Source organism: Zalophus californianus, chromosome 14, assembly GCF_009762305.2.
Source record: "Zalophus californianus isolate mZalCal1 chromosome 14, mZalCal1.pri.v2, whole genome shotgun sequence".
NCBI classification, from domain to species: domain Eukaryota; kingdom Metazoa; phylum Chordata; class Mammalia; order Carnivora; family Otariidae; genus Zalophus; species Zalophus californianus.
In genome coordinates this window covers 22,540,329-22,558,884 of record NC_045608.1, presented here as the reverse complement: position 1 = coordinate 22,558,884, position 18,556 = coordinate 22,540,329, and the positions used below count along the sequence as shown (strand labels likewise).

At 45.2% G+C, this 18,556-nt stretch overlaps 1 pseudogene; it reads left to right on the top strand.

The window, feature by feature from the left end:
* The first annotated feature begins 13,364 nt into the window (after positions 1-13,364).
* Positions 13,365-14,133, top strand: LOC113912823 (annotated as a pseudogene).
* The last annotated feature ends 4,423 nt before the right edge of the window (positions 14,134-18,556 follow it).

Sequence of the window (18,556 nt, the reverse complement as noted above, 5' to 3'; positions counted from 1 at the left end):
CCCACTCACCATCACTCTCAGCTCAGCTATCACCCCCTTTGCCTCTAGGAAGATGCCCTATGCCCCCCCAAGACTGGGTCATGTGTCCTGGGCTTCCTCACTCACAGCGTTCTGTGCTAGGGCCATCTGTTGATTTGTCTGATTCCCTTGATAGATCCATAAATAGGCATAGATGCTGGGCCCTTTTTGTAATTTTTCTAAGAGTTCTAGGAAAGATACATACCCCAGACACCATCAAAGATACATTTGGGTACTTTAAAATTTCTGCATAGAGAAAGGTAATGTGATTAACTGTGGGAAAATTAGCAACGTATCACTCAGAAAGAAAAGGTTAATTTCCTCCACATATAAAGAGCTCTTACAAATCAATAACTTCAATGACTCAGTAGAGAAATGAGCAAAAGGTATGAACAGGCAACTCAGAATGAAAAGGCATTCACCTTCACTCAAAAGAAAAGCAATGCAAATGAAAACTATGATAAGATAGCTCCCTCCAAAACTAATGCTACACACTTAAACCATTTTTGATAAGATGGGTTGGCAACAGTGTGGGAAAAATGTCACTTCACCTATGCCCTCTTTGGAGCAGTTTGTAATATGTAATAAAAGGCAAAATATATACTCCTTCGACCTAGCAATTCTACACTGAGAAGGTCTCTTACACACATATTTGCAAAGAACAGAAGGACTCTGGCGCTATTTGTAGTAGTAAAAGACTGGGAGCAACCTAAACACCCATTGCAGGAGCCTGGTAAATTAAGGCACATCCATCAGGGGAATGCTAAATTGCCACTAAACAGAATGAGGGCAGAAACAAACTGTGGTACACTCTTACAGTGGAATATTAGTCAGCCATTAAAGAAACAGAGTACTGACACATGTCTCAGCAAGGATAATGGATAAACCTTGAAAACATTATGCTGAGTTAAAGAAGCCAGACAAAAAAGACCACATATTGTATTCATATGTAATGTCCAGAACAGGCAAATCCATAGAGGCAGACAGTAGATTAATGGTTGCCAGGGGCTGGGGACGGGGGATGGGGAGGGACTGCTCCCGGCTACTGGGATTTTTAGGGTGATGAAAATGTTCCAAAATTAGATAGCAATAGTGGTCCCACAACTCTGAATACACTAAAAACCACTGACTCGAACATGTTAAAGATGAATTTTGTGGTATGTGAAATACATATATAAAGATGAGGTAGATTAGGGAACAGTTTCCAAGATCAGTTGTGAAGTGAAAAATGTTAAGTACAGCTGGGTATAAATGCTGCTGCCGTTTGGGGGGAAACTGCAGGAATATATACCCATGAATACTTGGATCTCGCACTCACTGTCTCAAGAGGGATTCACGGGAAATTAGTAACCAGCTGCCTTTGGGAAGGTGAACTGTGGGATTGAGGGTGTTTGTTTTCACTGTGAAGCCTTTGACATGGTTTGAAAAAAAAAAATCAATACCCCAAAGTACACATGACATAGTCATCATTCCAGCCCTGGTAGCAATTTCCTGCAGCTTGGGGGGGCCCCTGGGTGCCGGGGTGAGGTTTCTACGCAGATTTCCACCACTGAGCAGGCAGAGGTCCACTAGCACCAAGGCTGCATCAGGAACTGTACCTCTGAGCTGGGAGGCGGCCCCCTCCCTGCTCTCCCCAGGAGGACCCCCAAGCTCCTGTCCTCAGCAGGCCTGGCCCAGGGCTTCTGGTTGCTCAGGACACACCTGAATGGACATTGTTCAGGGAGGTGATAGAGAGATGGGAAGGGCCAGAGGGAAAGGCCCATCCCAGGAATTGGGTTGGCAGATGGCCAGGGCAGCCCCCCCCCCCCATATCTGCAGGCCGGAGCCACGTGAAGCTGAAATTGGCTGAGTCGTTCCCCTTATCCCAGGGAGGGAGGAAGAGGGGGGAGGGGAGCCGGAAACAGAGAAGAGGAGGGTCAGAGATGGAGAGAGACTGAGCCCTCATGTCTGCATAGAGGAGCTTGAGCCTGACATGGAGAGAGGGCAGGTCAGCATAGAGTCACACAGGCAGAGACAGAGATAGGAGTCTGAAGGAGGACAGGGTGGTGGAGAGGAGCATGGGGGCGGGGAAGAGGGGGGTCAGCAATGACCTGCTTCCTACTGGGTCAACCTCAGGCCGTTATCTATGGGACTGCAGACTGCACACATTATCACGGTGGCCCATGCAGAGGTATTCTGCCCAAGCAAATGAGGCCAGGGAGGCTGATAAACTGCATAGCTAGCCATGGCAGAGTGGGACCCCACGTCTGGGTCCAGACCCCTGGAGCACGTGGTCAGGGCTGCCCAGGTCCAGAATCGGCCCTGTGGTCCCCTGCCCTGTGGCCATCTCCCTCCTGATAGGGGCCCCCTGGCCCATCTGGGCTGCTTGTGCCCTGTCCCAGGGGGACATTCCCAGGGGCACACCTACCTGCCTTGGAGTCCTCCAGCAAGAAGGACAGCCTGTTTTCAGGAAGGGGCCCAATATGGGGCTAACGTGAGATTTGTAGCCCCGGTTGACCAGGAGGATGTTTCAGTCCTGCCTTTGTCTTCCTCCCTGTGTGACCTTGGCCACGTTGTTTCCCCTCCCTGAGCCTCAGTGTTCTTGCTTGGAAGATGGGGATAGCAGCAGCTACCTCCCAGGGTAGATTGTTATGAGGACCATTTACTTTTTTTTTTTAAAGATTTTATTTATGTATTTGACAGAGAGAGACACAGCGAGAGAGGGAACACAAGCAGGGGGAGTGGGAGAGGGAGAAGCAGGCTTCCCGCGGAGCAGGGAGCCCGATGTGGGGCTTGATCCCAGGACCCTGAGATCATGACCTGAGCCGAAAGCAGACACTTAAGGACTGAGCCACCCAGGCCCTCCTATGAGACCCATTTAAATGAGCTTCTTGCCCAGTGGCTGGCACCTCTGTTCAGGGAAAAGTGCCCGTGTTGAGTCTGAAGCATGTGACACATAGTTTGCAGAATGAGACATCTGGGCAGCCTGGGGACCTGAGAGCTGGGACAGACAGAAGGGTCAGCCTCTGGAAAAGAGAATGTCGGGGGAAAATCTAGGGTTTCCTAAAGGCTCTTTGCTACTATTCATTGTTGCTTGAAATGCTTCTATTGGCCAATCTCTTGATTTCCTAAAGCAAGGAAACTTCATGTTGAAATTCAAAGCTCTTCTCTACGAGGGCTATCATATTTATGCAAGACTAGGCTGAAGAGTTCACGCCCTGTCATTTTGTCCGGCTTTGGGGGCTCAGAACTGGTCCTCTCTAGGTACTCAGCCTGCAATTAGGAAGCTTTGCCAGTAGGTGGCGTCTTGGGTTTGCACCCACATCCATCCACTCCTAGGCTGCCTTTTGAGAATAGGGCTACCGTGACTTTCTTCAGACGTGTGGGAAAAAGTGCTGTCATCACTTAGCAATGTCTGTCCTGGGTGAAGGTGGGGAAGGTAGCAGCTTCTCTGCCAGGCATCCTGCCACCTCTACATTGTGCGGTTGAGTAAATAAGCATGTTTTTCTACTTAATGGTACTTTTTAGAATAGTGGGACTCTTTTATATATATATATATATATTATATATATATATATATTTTAGAGGGGGGAGGGGCAGAGGGAGAGAAAGAGAGAGAATCTTAAGCAGGCTCCACACCCACGCGTGAGCCCAAAGCACGGCTCGATCCCACAACTGGGAGATCATGACCTGAGTCAAAATCAAGAATCAGATGCTTAACCGACTGAGACACTTGGCGTCCAAGTAGGACTCTTTCTCAAACACTTGGGTATAAATATTACAATTGCTCATCACTGTTTAAGAAGGGATGCTCATAAGAACATACAGTTTCGGAATGGATATTTACACAGCAAGGTATTTAAAGAAAATATGTACGTACAGCCTTCCGTACTGGTCATGGACAGTTAAGAATTTCCAATTTTTCCCCAGAGTAGTTTTAAAGGGAGAGAATTTTTTTTCAAGGTTTTATTTATTTATTTGACACAGAGAGAGAGGGAACACAAGCAGGGGGAGTGGGAGAGGGAGAGGGAGAAGCAGGCTTCCCGCTGAGCAGGGAGCCCGATGCAGGGCTCGATTCCAGGACCCTGGGACCATGACCCGAGCCGAAGGCAGACGCTTAACCGACTGAGCCACCCAGGGGCCCCATAAGGGAGAGAATTCTAATGCATCTTCTTACCTGCTTTTTCCTTCATGCTCATAAGCAGCTCTGTCTTGGAGTTGAGATCTTCACAGCTTCCCACAGGTCTGCGGCTGTCTGCTAGCTCAGCCTCCGTCTCCGAGAGCCAGTTCTTGGAAGAAACTATAAAGGAGCAAGAAAGCCTTTTTGGCTGCACCCTTCTTAAGAATTGCTGGGTTTTATAAAATCATTCTTTTTCATCAGTAAACCCTCAAAGGCTTCTTAGAATCTTTTTTAGTGGTAAAACATTATAACGACAATATCATATCATTAACATTTCCTAAAAGAAAATAAATCACTTGTAATCCATCCACCTTGATATAATGATTCCCCAGGTTTTTGTTGGGATTTGGCCTCCTTTGTTTTTAAGACCTTTTTTTCTTTTTCCCCAAAGAGAGGTTTTAGCCCCCTGAAAAGCTGTCTTTAGACAGTTGAAAATCCTCCATTCTCCTAGCTGTTTGTCCTTTGAAGTCAAATCTGGTTTCATTTCTCATCTGTACTGAATGGCTCTTTATGGATAGTCACAGGAGGGATCAGGCGGAGGCAGATATAGGCTGTCTTCTGCACGGGCCGAGAGTTGTCAGTTTCTACACACACGGCAGCCTGTTCAGGCACAATGTGAGTGAACACAAGCAAAGAGGGGTGTCTGCAGGACCGGACACCAGATATCTTTGTTTGTGGGGATTATGGGCTCTGTCTATATTTTCTTGTTTCTAATTGGTCATTTGGGTGATCCCTAATGTATCATGTTTGCAATTTAAAATAGAAGTTATTTTTAGGGGCACCTGGGTGGATCCATCAGTTAAGTGTCCGCCTTTGGCTCAGGTCATGATCCCAGGGTCCTGGGTTGGTTGTGGAGCCTACTTAAAAAAAAGAAAAAAGGAAAAAACCCCACATTCACCACTCCTAGGTATATCCTCAAGAGAAGTGAAAACATACAACCACACAAAAACTTGCATGCAGCCTTGTTCATAATCCAAAAGTGGAAACAACCCAGTGCCCATCACTGGTGAATGGGTAAACAGTGGTTTATCCATGCAATGGAATATTAGACAATAAAAAAGAACGAGGTCTTGATACATGCTACAATGTGTATGAACCTCAAAAACAGGACGCTAAATGAAAGAAACCAGTCACAAAGGACCACAGATTGTCAGATTCCATTGCCATGGAATGTCCAGAATAGGGAAATCTTTAGAGACAGAAAGCAGGTTAGTGGTTGCCAAGGGCTGGGGAGAAGGAGTAGTTGGAGGGAAATGAGGAGTGACTGCTAATATGTATAGGATTTCTTTTGGGAACAATGAAAATATTCTAAATTTGATTGCAGTGATGGTTGCACAACTCTGAATATACTAAAGACCATCAACTTGTACGCTTCAAATAGCCCAATTGTATGATATGTAAATTATATTGCAATAAAGCTGCAATAAAACACACATTCAAATGGAACTTAAGATTTTAAAGGTGAGAAAAAAAGTGTTCCTCAGGACTCTGAGGAAGGAAGATGGGCAGGGGTGGGAGGTGGAGGGAAAGGTCCAGCCGCGGCTGACCCTCATGCCCCCCAGGAACATCATAGGACACCAGCTGGATGGTGGCTGGCGACCATCTGCAGTGGGCGACATGGGCTTTCTCTGGCTGAGCTCCCTGCACAGAGAGCGAAGACCAGTGAGCCCACGCTATAACCCACCGCCATAACTCATGACAGCGGCAGCCCAGGGGCTGTGGGAGCTCAGAGGAGGCCCCTAACTCAGCCGAGGCTGTCAAGGGAGGGGCATCTGAACTGAGGCTTGGCTGATGAGCGATGAGCCATGAGCGAGTCATCCAGGTGGAGCCCAGGGCAGTCCCAGGTTGTGGAAACAGTGGTGGAAGCACAGAGGAGTCCTGAGGGCAAGAACAGACTTAGAACCCCCTCCCACCCCCCCACCCCCGCCGTGGGAACCAAGGGCAGGGCAGTGTTGTGGGAAAAGGGTTGGGGGAGCAGCAGAGGGATGGATGCCTGAGGGGTCCCTGGGGCCAAGCGCTGGGTCCGGGCTGCTTGCCGACGCCCAGTGAGCCACTGTGAGTTAACTCCGGAGGGATATGGGGCTGGCCTCTGGTTTTGTAAGACGCCTCTGGCTGCACGGGCTGGAGGCCGGGAGACAGAGGTTGTTGCAGTGGCCCAGCTTGGATGATGGTGTCTGGAGCTGTACACAGGGGTTGAAGGGTGACCCCCAGGTCCTAGAACCTGTGAATGTGATCTTTTGGGGACAAAGGGTCTTTGCAGATATAATTAAGGATTGTGAAATCAGCTCATCCTAGATTACCTGGGTGGGCCCTAAACCCAATGACAAATATCCTAATAAGAGACACCCAGAGGAGAGACAGAGAAGAGGAGAAGGCCTCGGGAAGACAGAGGGATGCAGCCACAGGGTAACGAATGCCTGGAGCCACCAGAAGCTGCAAGAGGCAAGGAGGGACCGCCCTCCCGCCCCAGCCCAGCCCCGACCCCACCCAGAACCTTGGGAGGGAGGGAGGCGCTGCCGACGTCTTGACTTCAGACTTCTGGCCTCTAGAACTGTGAGGGAATACATTTCTGATGTCTTAACTCACCCACTTTGAGGTAATTTGTTACAGCAGGTCCTGGACCCTGATACAGGAGGTCACAATGAGGGATGGAGAGAAGTCACCAGAATCTAGACATATTTTTAGGAGGTTGAAATAACCTTTCACACACCTCCTCTCCTGAATCCCCCGGCATAGCCTTTTACTCCAACGAGGCAATAATTTGAGCCTCTATTCCTCCAGCTGAGAACTATGTCGCTCACCTGTAAAATGAGGTAATTGGTAACAGCTGCCCAGCCGCTGAGGCTCCGGGAGTGCGTAGGCCTGGTGTCTGCCACACCACAAGCATTCAGTTCGTGACCGCGATGGTTATAAAGTCCTGAAACCTTAGAGAGTATGTGAAATAGTATTTGGCCTTGCCAGTTTTCCCCGAGCCTCAGAACCTTCCTCTCTGGCCTCCTGGGCACTGAGTGGAGTAATGGCATCGTGGATGGAGTTATGGGTTGAATTGTGTCCCCCCAAAAGACATTGTAGTCCAATTCCACAGAACCCGTGGATGGGACCTGATGTAGAAGTAGTCTTTGCAGAAGACCATTTAAGATGAGGTCACTAGGGTGGCCCTAATCCAACATGACCATGTCCTTATCAAAGGGGGGAGTTTGGACACAGACAGGCATGCATGGCAGGGAGATGACGTGAAGACACAGGGAAGCCATCTTCGGGCCGGGGAACGCCTGAGGCCACCCGATGCCAGGAGAGAGCATGGAACCGATTCTCCCCCATGGCCCTCAGAAGGAACCAACCCTGCTGACACCTCAGTTTCAGTCTTCCAGCCTCCAGACTTGTGACACAATGAATTACGTTGTATAAGCACCCAGTTTGTGGTACTTTGTCTTGGCCGCCCCAGGGCACTGATGCCAGTGGGAATAAGAGGAGTCTCACTGTTGGGGGGAACCAGGCATTCCAGGGCCTGTGGTAATACCTGGGGGCCAGTGCCAACCCCCCAGCCCCCAACAGTCACCGACAAGGCCTGCGGCCAGGCTTGGCTGCCTCTCTGCTCCCCACCACCCCAGCAGGAGGGCACCAGATGCTTCCAGGACAGAAGTCTGGGATGCATTTGGAAACCCTGGCAGAGGGGTTTCAAGTTCGGCCCCATCCCGGTCAGCGGGGGATCTGCCATCTGGATCCTGTTTGCTGTCCCCTGGCAGGGGAATGTGAGCAGAACTGTGGAACGTGGTCAGGGAGGGGGTGGCTCCCTTTGTGGCCAGGGCCCTGGGTGGGGAGACAGCAGGCCCTGTAGTCGGGCCCTGGGCTCTGCCACTTACTTGCTGGGTGACCCCAGGCCCCTCATGGCACCTCCCCAGTCTTGGTTTTCTCGCCTGTAAAATAAGGACAATAGTAGAATTTACCTCCAGAGGTTGCCTCCAAGATTCAATGGGATAATGCGAATAGCAAGATGCTTGACGAAGGGAAACTTGAGATTTTTTTTTTATTCTTTAAAAAAAATGGGGGTAAATATACAGAATATAAAATTTACTATTATAACCATTTGTAAGTGGTTCAGGGGCTTTAACTATGCTCCCACTGTTGTGCTACCACGCCATGTGTGTCTAGAACTCTTTTTGTCTTACAAGATTGAAACTGTGTCGCCGTGAAACGCTAACTCCTCATTCCCCCTCACCGCCCCCCAGCCCCCGGCCCCATCATTCTTCTTTCTGTCCATGGATTTGACCATTCTAGGTATCAGTGGAATCATTGAGTATATAGTAAACATACAATCCTTTTGTGACTAACTTCACTTAGAATGTCCTCAAGTTTCACCCATGTTGTAGCATGTGTCAGCATTTCCTTTCAGCTTTTGGTTTTTCTTTTTTAATGAGAAAAATATTAGTGCTTTGTGCTGTGGCAGGCTCCTAGCCACCTTGGGTGGAGGCGCCGAGCAGCCCCTCGGCTTATATGGCTGAGGGACAAGCGGGTACTCTGGTTCTGGAAGAAGCTTGCTTCCTGAGACAGTGTCTGCTCTTGGGGCCACCTGCACCCCTAACTCTCGTTTGGGGAGCTGGAAGGGGGCATTTTCTTAGGGATGCTGGAGCTCCTGACCTGTTTCCTTTTGAGTTTCTAAAGTTTCTAAAAGGAGGTCCTAGGGTTCTGGGAAGCCACACGGGGCTGGAGCAGGGGTGGGGTGCTGGTTCCTAGCCTGCCCAGAGGTGGGGTGGAGTGAGGACATGGCTGTGTGCTCATGAAGGCTATGTGTATAAATTTGTGGAAACTAATAAGGGGGAGTGGCTAAAATGCTGGGGGGACCCAGTCTAATTTGGGGTCTCAGTCAGCACCTGAGAGGAGTCCTAGAAATCTCCCCTTCGGGGCTATCTCTGAGTTCAAGTTCTGCCATAAATGCAGGCAGGCTGGACCCTGCCTGAGAGAACCCCCAAATTCCCAGACATAGGATGGAGCCCCTGGCCCCTGGGTCACCCTCACCCTCACACATGGCCAGGCTTGCATTGCTCCCTCTGACGTCCGGCTCCCAGTGCCCAGCAGAGCCTTCCTCCCAGCACACAAGTGAGATGGAGTGGTTCTTGGAAGGATGGTATACTCAAAAGGCCTTGGGGTCATCCTTCTGCACAGTGATCTTCAGCTTCCAGGGAGAAGGGGATGCAGAGGAAGATGGGGCTGAGCATGGGGCCTGGAGGTCAAACAGACCTGGGCCCCTCACGGGCCTGAGCGGGGCATCCGACCCACCTTCATCAGCTGTAGTCTCCTTACCTATAAACTGGAGATTGTAATAACCTGGACTCCTGATGGGGCGGGCGAGGATTCAGTGGGATGATGTACAACTGTGCCTGGAGCGGTAAGAGTAAATGGCCTTGTTACCATTAGGAGGGAAGACAGCTGCCCAGACTGAATGTGCATCGGGACACCCCCTGGAATGGTTTTTTTTTTTTTTTTTGGATGTGTCAGTTCACTTTCTGGCCACTGGACTCTTCTAGAAGTTGCACACAGATAAAAGGTCCCAGTTAATGAGGATTCTGGTTAAAGTTTTAAAATTCACAGCAAGCCCACTCCGCATAATAATGTATCAGCAACACAACAATCCTTTAATCTCGAAGGAATTAATTGCTGGGCCCAGAAATTCAGGGCACGCTGACAGAATCCTTAATTTCTTGAGCTGATGGTTTCAAAAAGCGACTGATTTTAGACTGGCTTCTCTCTACGCGTCCGCGAAACTCCCACAGTTCTGACAAAGGGCGAGATTGTCTTGATGTCTTACTCAATAAGAATCATGTATGTGGGGTCTGAATTAATGTCAGCTCTGAAATTTGCCTGCTGGGTGGAACGTGGCAGACTGAATCCCCGGGAGAGTCAATGCGGGCTCTGTGGCCTGGGCATACCGGGCACTGTGTGGGGAATGTCCTCACTCGCCCCACACATGTTTGCTGAGTGCCCACTTGGAGCCCGAGCGCAGGTTTGGTGTCGGCCATGCAGGAGCAGGCACGACCAGCCCAGAACACAGACCAGAGGCAAACCCATAGTCAGATAACCCTAACTGTACGTCACGATAAGGAAAGAATGGCAGGGAGTGAGGCAGGGTATGTGTAGCGAGTAATAAAGACCTAATTTAGGGGCGCCTGGGTGGCTCAGTTGTTAAGCGTCTGCCTTCGCCTCAGGTCGTGATCCCAGGGTCCTGGGATCGAGCCCTGCATCGGGCTCCCTGCTTGGTGGGGAGCCTGCTTCTCCCTCTCCCACTCCCCCTGCTTGTGTTCCCTCTCTCACTGTGTCTCTCTCTGTCAAATAAATAAATAAAATCTTTTAAAAAAATAAAAAAAATAAAGACCTAATTTAGATGGCAGGGCTTGGGGGTGGGGGTGCAGGTCAGAGAAAAATCTTTGTAAGTTGACAGGGTAAGGGTAAGGGGAATTAACTGGTGGAGAGGGAAGAAACTGCTGCCACAGGGCGAGGAGACACCCTGTGCAAAGGCCCTGAGGTAGGAATATACTGTTCTGGGAGCTAGGAGCTACTTTCAAGGGGCTTACAGGGACTGAGGAACATTGGACAGGAAAAGCAAAATCATGATCGTCACCATCATCATCATCACAGATGAAAGTGAAATATCATAAATGCTTCATATGGGCTCATGTGCTCTGGGTGCTGTGCTATTCAGGGGAATCTGGATTCCATTTTGGCCCCCAAAAAGACCATCCTTGGTGAATATCAAGAGGCAGGAAGACAGTGAAGGGCACAGGCTTTGGGTCAGATGACCTCACTTTACCTCTTGATGCCCCTTTTAAGAGAGAAGAGAAGGCCTCCAACCCTCAGCACAGAAGCCTCTTTATTTAAAAAATTGTATTATATCATATATCATATGACATTATTTTAAGCAGTGTTAATGAGGGTAAAATTGACTACAATAAACTGTACACACTTAGAGTGTACAATTTGATCAGATGTGACATGTGTCTAAATCTGGAAAACCTTCCTCCCAATCAAGATAATGAACCTATCCACCCCCCTGCCCCCCGTGCCCCCCAGAGCTTCCTAGTGCTCTTTGTATTCCCTTCCTTCCCCCACCCTTCCTCGAACCCCAGGCAACCACTGATCTGCTTTCTGTCACTATAGATTATTTTGCATTTTCTAGGAGTTTGTATAAATGGAATCATACTATTTGTACTCTTTTTTTTGGTCCAGCGTCTTTCACTCTACACAATTATTATAGGGTTCCTCCATTGAAATGTCCATCAAGAGTTCATTCCCTCTTGTTGCTAAAGCTATTCCACAGCTTGCTTATCCATTCACCTGTTGATGATACAGATGGGGGTTTCCAGTTTGAGGCTCTCATGAATAAACCTGCTCTGAGCATTTGCATACAAGTGTTTGTGTGGACATGACTTTTCATTTCTCTTGGGCAGAGAGACCCAGGAGTGGAATTGCTCGGTCATAGAGGAGTATGTGAACTTGTAAAGAAACTGCTGAACTGTTTCCCAGAGCGGTTATAAAACAGTCTATACGAGAGCTACAGTTGCTCTTCATCCTCACCAACTGCTGGTATTGTCAGTCATTAATTTTAGCCATTCTAGGGGTGCCTGGCTGGCTCAGTTGGTGGAGCATGTGACTCTTGATCTTGAGGTTGTGGGTTCAAGCCCCGTGTTGGGTGTAGAGATTCTTTAAAAATAAAAGTAAAAAATCTTGGGTTCTTCGGTGGCTCAGTCAGTTAAGCATCTGCCTTCAGCTCAGGTCATGATTCCAGGGTGCCGGGATTGAGTCCCGCATTGGCCTTCCTGCTCCACGGGAAGCCTGCTTCTCCCTCTCCCACTCCCCCTGCTTGTGTTCCCTCTCTCACTGTGTCTCTCTCTGTCAAATAAATAAATAAAAAATCTTAAAAAAAATAAATATCTTTAAATAAAAGTTAAAAAAAGTTTTAGCTCATTCTAATATGTGTGTAGTGGCCTCATGTGGTTTTAATTTGCATTGTCCTAATGACTGATGATATTGAGGTCCTTTTCATGTGCTTATTTGCCATTAATAAATGGATGGTTTTTTTTTTTTTGTAAAACGTTTGTTCACATTTTTTTTGTCCCCCCCCCCCGACACACACACACTTTTTAACTGAGTTGTTTATTTCTGTGTTGTTGTGTTTTGAGAGTTCTTTATATATTCTGGATACAAGTCTTTTATAAGATCTGTGATTTTCAAATATTTTCTTTTATTCTGTGACTTGTCTTTTCATTCTCTCAACATTGTCTTTCAAGAAGCAGATGTTCCCAATGTTGGTGAAGTTCAGTTTATTGATACTTGATTTGTGGATTGTGTTTTGGTGTCATATCTCAAAAATCTTTGCCTAACCCAAAGTTGCAAAGATTTTTTTCTCCGATGTTTTCTTCTAGAAGTTTTATAGTTTTAGGTTTTACATCTAGGTTTATGATCTATGTTTGAGTTAATTTTCATAGATAGTACATGGTGTGGATCAAAATTCTTTTTTAAAAAATTGCATATGGATGTCTGTATTCATTTCCCAAGGATGCCAAGACAAATTACCACATACTTGGTGGCTTAAAATAGTAGAAATTTAATGTGTAATGGTTCTGGAGGTTAGAAGTCTGAAATCAAGGTAGTGCCAGAGCCATGCTTCTTCTGGGAACTCTATAGGAAAATCCATTCATCATGTCTTCTAGCCCCTGGGGGCTGCTCGGGATTCATTGGCTTGTGGCCACATCACTCCCAACTGTGCCTCTGAGTTCACACCATCTTCCCCTCGTGTGCTTGTCCTCTGTGTGTCCCTTATAAAAATACTTGTCATCGGGGCGCCTGGATGGCTCAGTTGGTTAAGCATCTGCCTTTGGCTCGGGTCATGATCCTGGAGTCCCAGGATCAAGTCTCGCATTCGGCTCCATGCTCAGCGGGGAGTCTGCTTCTCCCTCTGCTCTTCACCCCACTCTCTCTTGCTCTCTCTCTCAAATAAATAAAATCTTTTAAAAAAAAAATACTTGTCATCAGATGTAGGGCCCATGCAGATAATCCAGAATAATCTTCTCATTTCAAGACGCTTAACTTAATTTCATCTGCAAAGACCATTTTTTCCCCCAAATAAGTTAATATTCACAGGTTCCAGGAATTAGGATGTGGACATATCTTCAGAAAAGGGGTACCGGTCTGAGGCTCCGCCGCCGGATCCGCGGACGGTTTACTGAGCCCGTTAGTACCTCTGCCGAGACTCACGTTGCCGTCATGTCCCGATACCTGTGCCCCCCCAACACGTCTCTGTTCGTAAGGAACGTGGCCAATGACACCAGGTCCGAAGATTTACGAAGAGAATTTGGTCGTTATGGTCCTATAGTTGATGTGTATGTTCCACTTGATTTCTACACGCGCCGTCCAAGAGGATTTGCTTATGTTCAATTTGAGGATGTCCGTGATGCCGAAGACGCTTTACATAATTTGGATAGAAAGTGGATTTGTGGACGCCAAATTGAAATACAGTTTGCACAGGGGGAATCAAAAGACTCCAAATCAAATGAAAGCCAAGGAAGGGAGGAATGTATACAGCTTTTCACGCTATGATGATTATGACAGATATAGACGTTCTAGAAGCCGGAGTTATGAAAGAAGAAGATCAAGAAGCCGGTCCTTTGATTTACAACTATAGAAGATCTTATAGTCCTAGAAACAGTAGACCGGCTGGAAGACCACGGCGTAGCAGAAGCCATTCCGACAATGAGAGACCAAACTGCAACTGGAATACCCAGTACAGCAGTACAGTTCTGCTTACTACACTTCAAGAAAGATCTGAGAAAGCGGAAAAAGAACCAAAGAAGGGCAGTTCAAGCGACCAAAGGGTGGGTGGAAGGTGCTGCAGTATGAATACTGTACGAATATTTTGACTCTGGTCTGAAAAGATAAAAGAATGTTATCGAAACTACATGGAATAATTGAAGTCCCTTCAAGTTTGAAAGTAAGCATTTTAGGACAAATAAAAGGAAATTCAACTTTGTACTTGTGGAAACTAATCCCTAAATCTGAATAGGTTTATATTGATTCATGGGTAACAGGTCCATAATAAATGAATGGAAACTAGGATGTCTGAATATCAAGGAAGACAGCCATAGTCTCTTACAGTGCCTCTATTGGTCTGTCTCAAACTGAATTGGGTGAGAAAAGGTATGGTCCAATATAAACTTTTTCTTGGTTATCTCTTAAAATCAGTTCCATTTTTGCTATTGGCAAATCTTGCCTTTGTTTATTCCAGTGCCAGTGTTTTTCTGCTTAATGATTTGCTTTGTTGGCATCTGAGTTTATTTACTTGTATGCCATGTGCAGTTTACATCTTCCTTATGTTCTCTTTCCCAGGTAAATTCCAATTATAATACTTGACATCTAGCTAAGAGGGTCCATCTTGTCTCACCTCTGTCCTAAGTCAGTATATTCAGCAAACATTTATTTACTGAGCCCTTACTGTGGGCAAAAATTGTACTGGGTAATTGGGGAGAAAATTCACTTATTTAATAAATGTCTACTGAGCACAATCTAGTGAATCATTACAGTATGGCCTCATTGTTTTGAGGTGTATTCATAACTGTTTTACACCATTCATATCTTAATGTAATTATAAAACCCAGAATACTATCAAAGATAATTTTGTGATTATCTGCCGTTTAAAAGTATCCAGTATTTCTGTTTGCATCCCATTAATACAAATAATGAAAAAATGTTTTAATCTGTAATAAACTGATTTACTGTGCAAAAAAAAAAGGGGGGGTACCATGCAGCACACTATAATTGTTTCAGCACCATTTGTTGAAAATATTACCCTTTTTCTACAAAAATGCCTTTGTACCTTTTAAAAACTCAATTGACCATGGGGCACCTGGGTGGCTCAGTCGTTAATTGGCTGCCTTCGGCTCCGGTCATGATCCCAGGATCCTGGGATCGAGCTCCGCATCGGGCTCCCTGCTCAGCAGGAAGTATGCTTCTCCCTCTCCCACTCCCCCTGCTTGTGTTCCCTCTCTCGCTGTCTCTCTCTCTCTCTGTCGAATAAATAAATAAAATCTTTAAAAAAAAATCAATTGACCATATGCCTATACAGGTCTTTTTCTGGACTCTTTGTTCTGTTCCATTAAGCTGCTTGTCTATTTTTATACCAATGCTACACTGTCTTAATTGCTATAGCTTTAAAATAAATCTTAAGACCAGGGATTTAAGTCCTCCAACTTTGTTCTTTTTAAAAAAAAAAAGTTATTTTGACTATTCTAAGTCATTTGCATTTCCATATAAATTTTAGAATCAGCTTGTTGATCTCTACAAAAAAGCATGCTGGGATTTTGACTAGGTTTATATTGAAATATATAGACTGATTTAGGGGGAATTGACATTTTGACAATATGGAGTCTTTCAGCCCATGGACATGGTAACCTCTCCACTTATTTAGACTTTTAAAATTTCTCTCAAGAATGTTCTGTACAATGTTTAATATTTTGTATTGTTTTTATCCCTAAATATTTCATATTTTATGCTATTGTAAATAGTTTTTAAAAAATTTTATTTATTTATTTTAGAAAGAGAGAAAGCACATGAACTCGAGTGGGGGGAGGGGCAGAAGGTGAGGGAGAGAATCTCAACTAGATTCCCTGTGGAGCGTGGAGCCTGACATGACAGCATTCAATCTCATGACCCTGAGATCGCGACCTGAGCCAAAACCAAGAGTTGGACGTTTAACTGACTGAGGCACCCGGGTGCCTCAATAGTACTTAAAATTTTTAAATTTCCAATTGTTTGTTGCTAGTAATACTATTATTTTTATATGTTGATTTTGTATCTTGCATCCTTATAATATTCGCTAGTTCCAGTAGCTTTTTTGTAAATTTCGTCAGATCTTCAACATAAATATACACGTTATTTGCAATAAAGGCAGTTTTTCTTCTTTCTCTCAAATACGGATGCCTTTTATTTCTTTTTCCTGCCTGATTATATTGGTTAGAACCTCCAGTACAATGCTGAATAGAAGATGAGAGTAGATAGGCCTGTCTTGTTCATGATCTTAAGGGGAAAGTGTTCGGTGTTTTCCCATTAAAGATGATGTTAGCTGTTTGTTTTTTGTTTGTTTTGGTTTTGGTTTTGGTAGATATCTTTTATTAGGTAAGAAAGTTCACTTCTATTCCTGGTTTGCTTAAAGTTTTTATCAGGAATAAATGTTTATCAGCATTTATTGAAATGATCTTATAGTGTTTATTTTTTTAAGTTTGTTAATATGATAAATTACACTGACTGATTTTCCAATGTTAAGGCAACTTTGCATTCTTCAGAGAAATCCACGTGGTTGTGATGTATTACTCTTGTTATAGATTATATGTACTGATTATATATTCGAGATGGCTTCTGGAATAGTGGTGTGAGGAGCTCTGTGGCCCCTCTCTCCAGAGAAACAACTATAATTGGTAAAAATTTTTTGAAAAAAACCAACCATTTAAAATCTCTGAAAATGCCCCTAAGAGCATATAGCAAACAAAGAAACATTTATTCAAGAAACTCTACTAAATCTCAGAAGAGCAAGAGTCTGTAGCATTTGAGCCATGGCTCATTCCCCCCCTCCCCTACCCACCCCAACTCAGAAAGAATCAGCAAACTTTTGGATAGACAGATGGAGATTATGCAATCTGATGAACACAGAGAGAGAATGCAGAAAGATGCATAATGGGAGCCCCAGAGGAGAGGAGACAGGTAAAGGAGAGGAAAAACTTAGAGAAATAATGGCTGAAAACGTCCCCACATTTGATGAAAACATTAATTTCCATATCCAGAAAGCTTAATGGACTCCAAGCAGGAAAAATGTGAATAGATCCACACCAAACACATCAGAGTAAAAATGTTCAAAGACAAAGAAATTCTTGATAGCAGAAAGAAAAATGAGTCATCATTTACAAGAGAGCCTCAATAAGACTAGCAGCTGACTTCTCATCAGAAACAATGCTGGAGGAGTGCCTTGGTGGCTCAGTCAGTTGAACGTCTGACTCTTGATTTCGGCTTGGGTCATGACCTTGGGGTGCTGGAATTGAGCCCAGCATCAGGTTCCAGGCTTGGTGGGCAGTCTGCTTGGGACTCTCTCTCTCCCTCTCCCTCTGCCTCTCCCCCATTCTCTTTCTCCCTCTCTCTCTCTCTCAAATAAATAAATAAATCTTAAAAAAAAAGAAACAATACTTGAAGGCGAGGCAATGAAAGGAAAAATAAGTCAGCCAAGAATCTTATATCCAGCAAAAACTATCTTTCATAACTGAAGGTAGAATAAAGACATTCCCAGAAAAACAAGAACTGAGAGACTTTGCTACATATTAGTGGATTCAACTTGCCAAAACTGTGTTAAGTGTTTTTGTTTTGCTGTTCATGAGTGATATTGGACTACAGTTTTTCTATTCTTATAACACCCTTGTCCAGTTTGGTATCAGGGAAATAATGGCCTCATAGAATGAATTGGGAAATATGTCTTCCTATTCAATTTTCTGGGAGTTTGTATAGAATTGGTATTATTTTTTCCTTAAATATTTGGTAGAATCCCAGGCCCAGAAGCCATTTAGACTTAAAGTTTTGTTTGTAGAAAGATTTTTAACCACATATTCCAAGTCTTTAACAGATAGAGAGGTATTCTGGTTACTCTCAGTTCTTGAATCAACTTTGGTAAATCATGTTTTTCAAGGAACTTGTCCATTTCATCTAAATTGCCAAGTCAGTTGGCATAAAGTTGTTCAAAATACTCCCTTTTTGTCTTTTAAATATCTGCAAAATCCATAGTGATGTCACTTCTGTAGTGTGTCTTTTGACCAGTTTTTACTGGTCAATCTGGCTAGAGGCTAATCGATTTATTCTTATTCTCCAAGAACCAGATTTGGTTCAGTGATTTTCTCTACTGTTTTTCTGTTTTCCATTTATTTGATTTCCATGACTTTTTTCTACTTACTTTGGGTCTCACTAATCTCACTAATCTCCTCTTCCTCCTCCTCCTCCTTCTTCCTCTAGTTTCTTAAGGTGGAAGTTCTCTTCAGGTTTTTTTTAAATTCACTGAGATTTGTTTCATGGCCCAGAGTATGGTCTGTCGTGGTAAATGTTCCATGTGCCCTTGCAGAGATGTGCGTTCTGCTGCTGTTTGGTAGGTAGTTGTATAAATGTCAATTAGGTTGAATGTGGAGAAACCCTGAGCTAGTCCAAGCAATGAAGAGAAGGTCAAGGGTTGTTACAGAGATTGCAGGAGTATTTCTCAGCCATGGCGAAGGCTCAGGCTGTGCAGGGATGGCCTGTCCAGGGCCTGTGGGCAAACACCTGCCTATGGCAAGGAGAGGTCCAGGAGGGAGGTGCAGGTTCAAT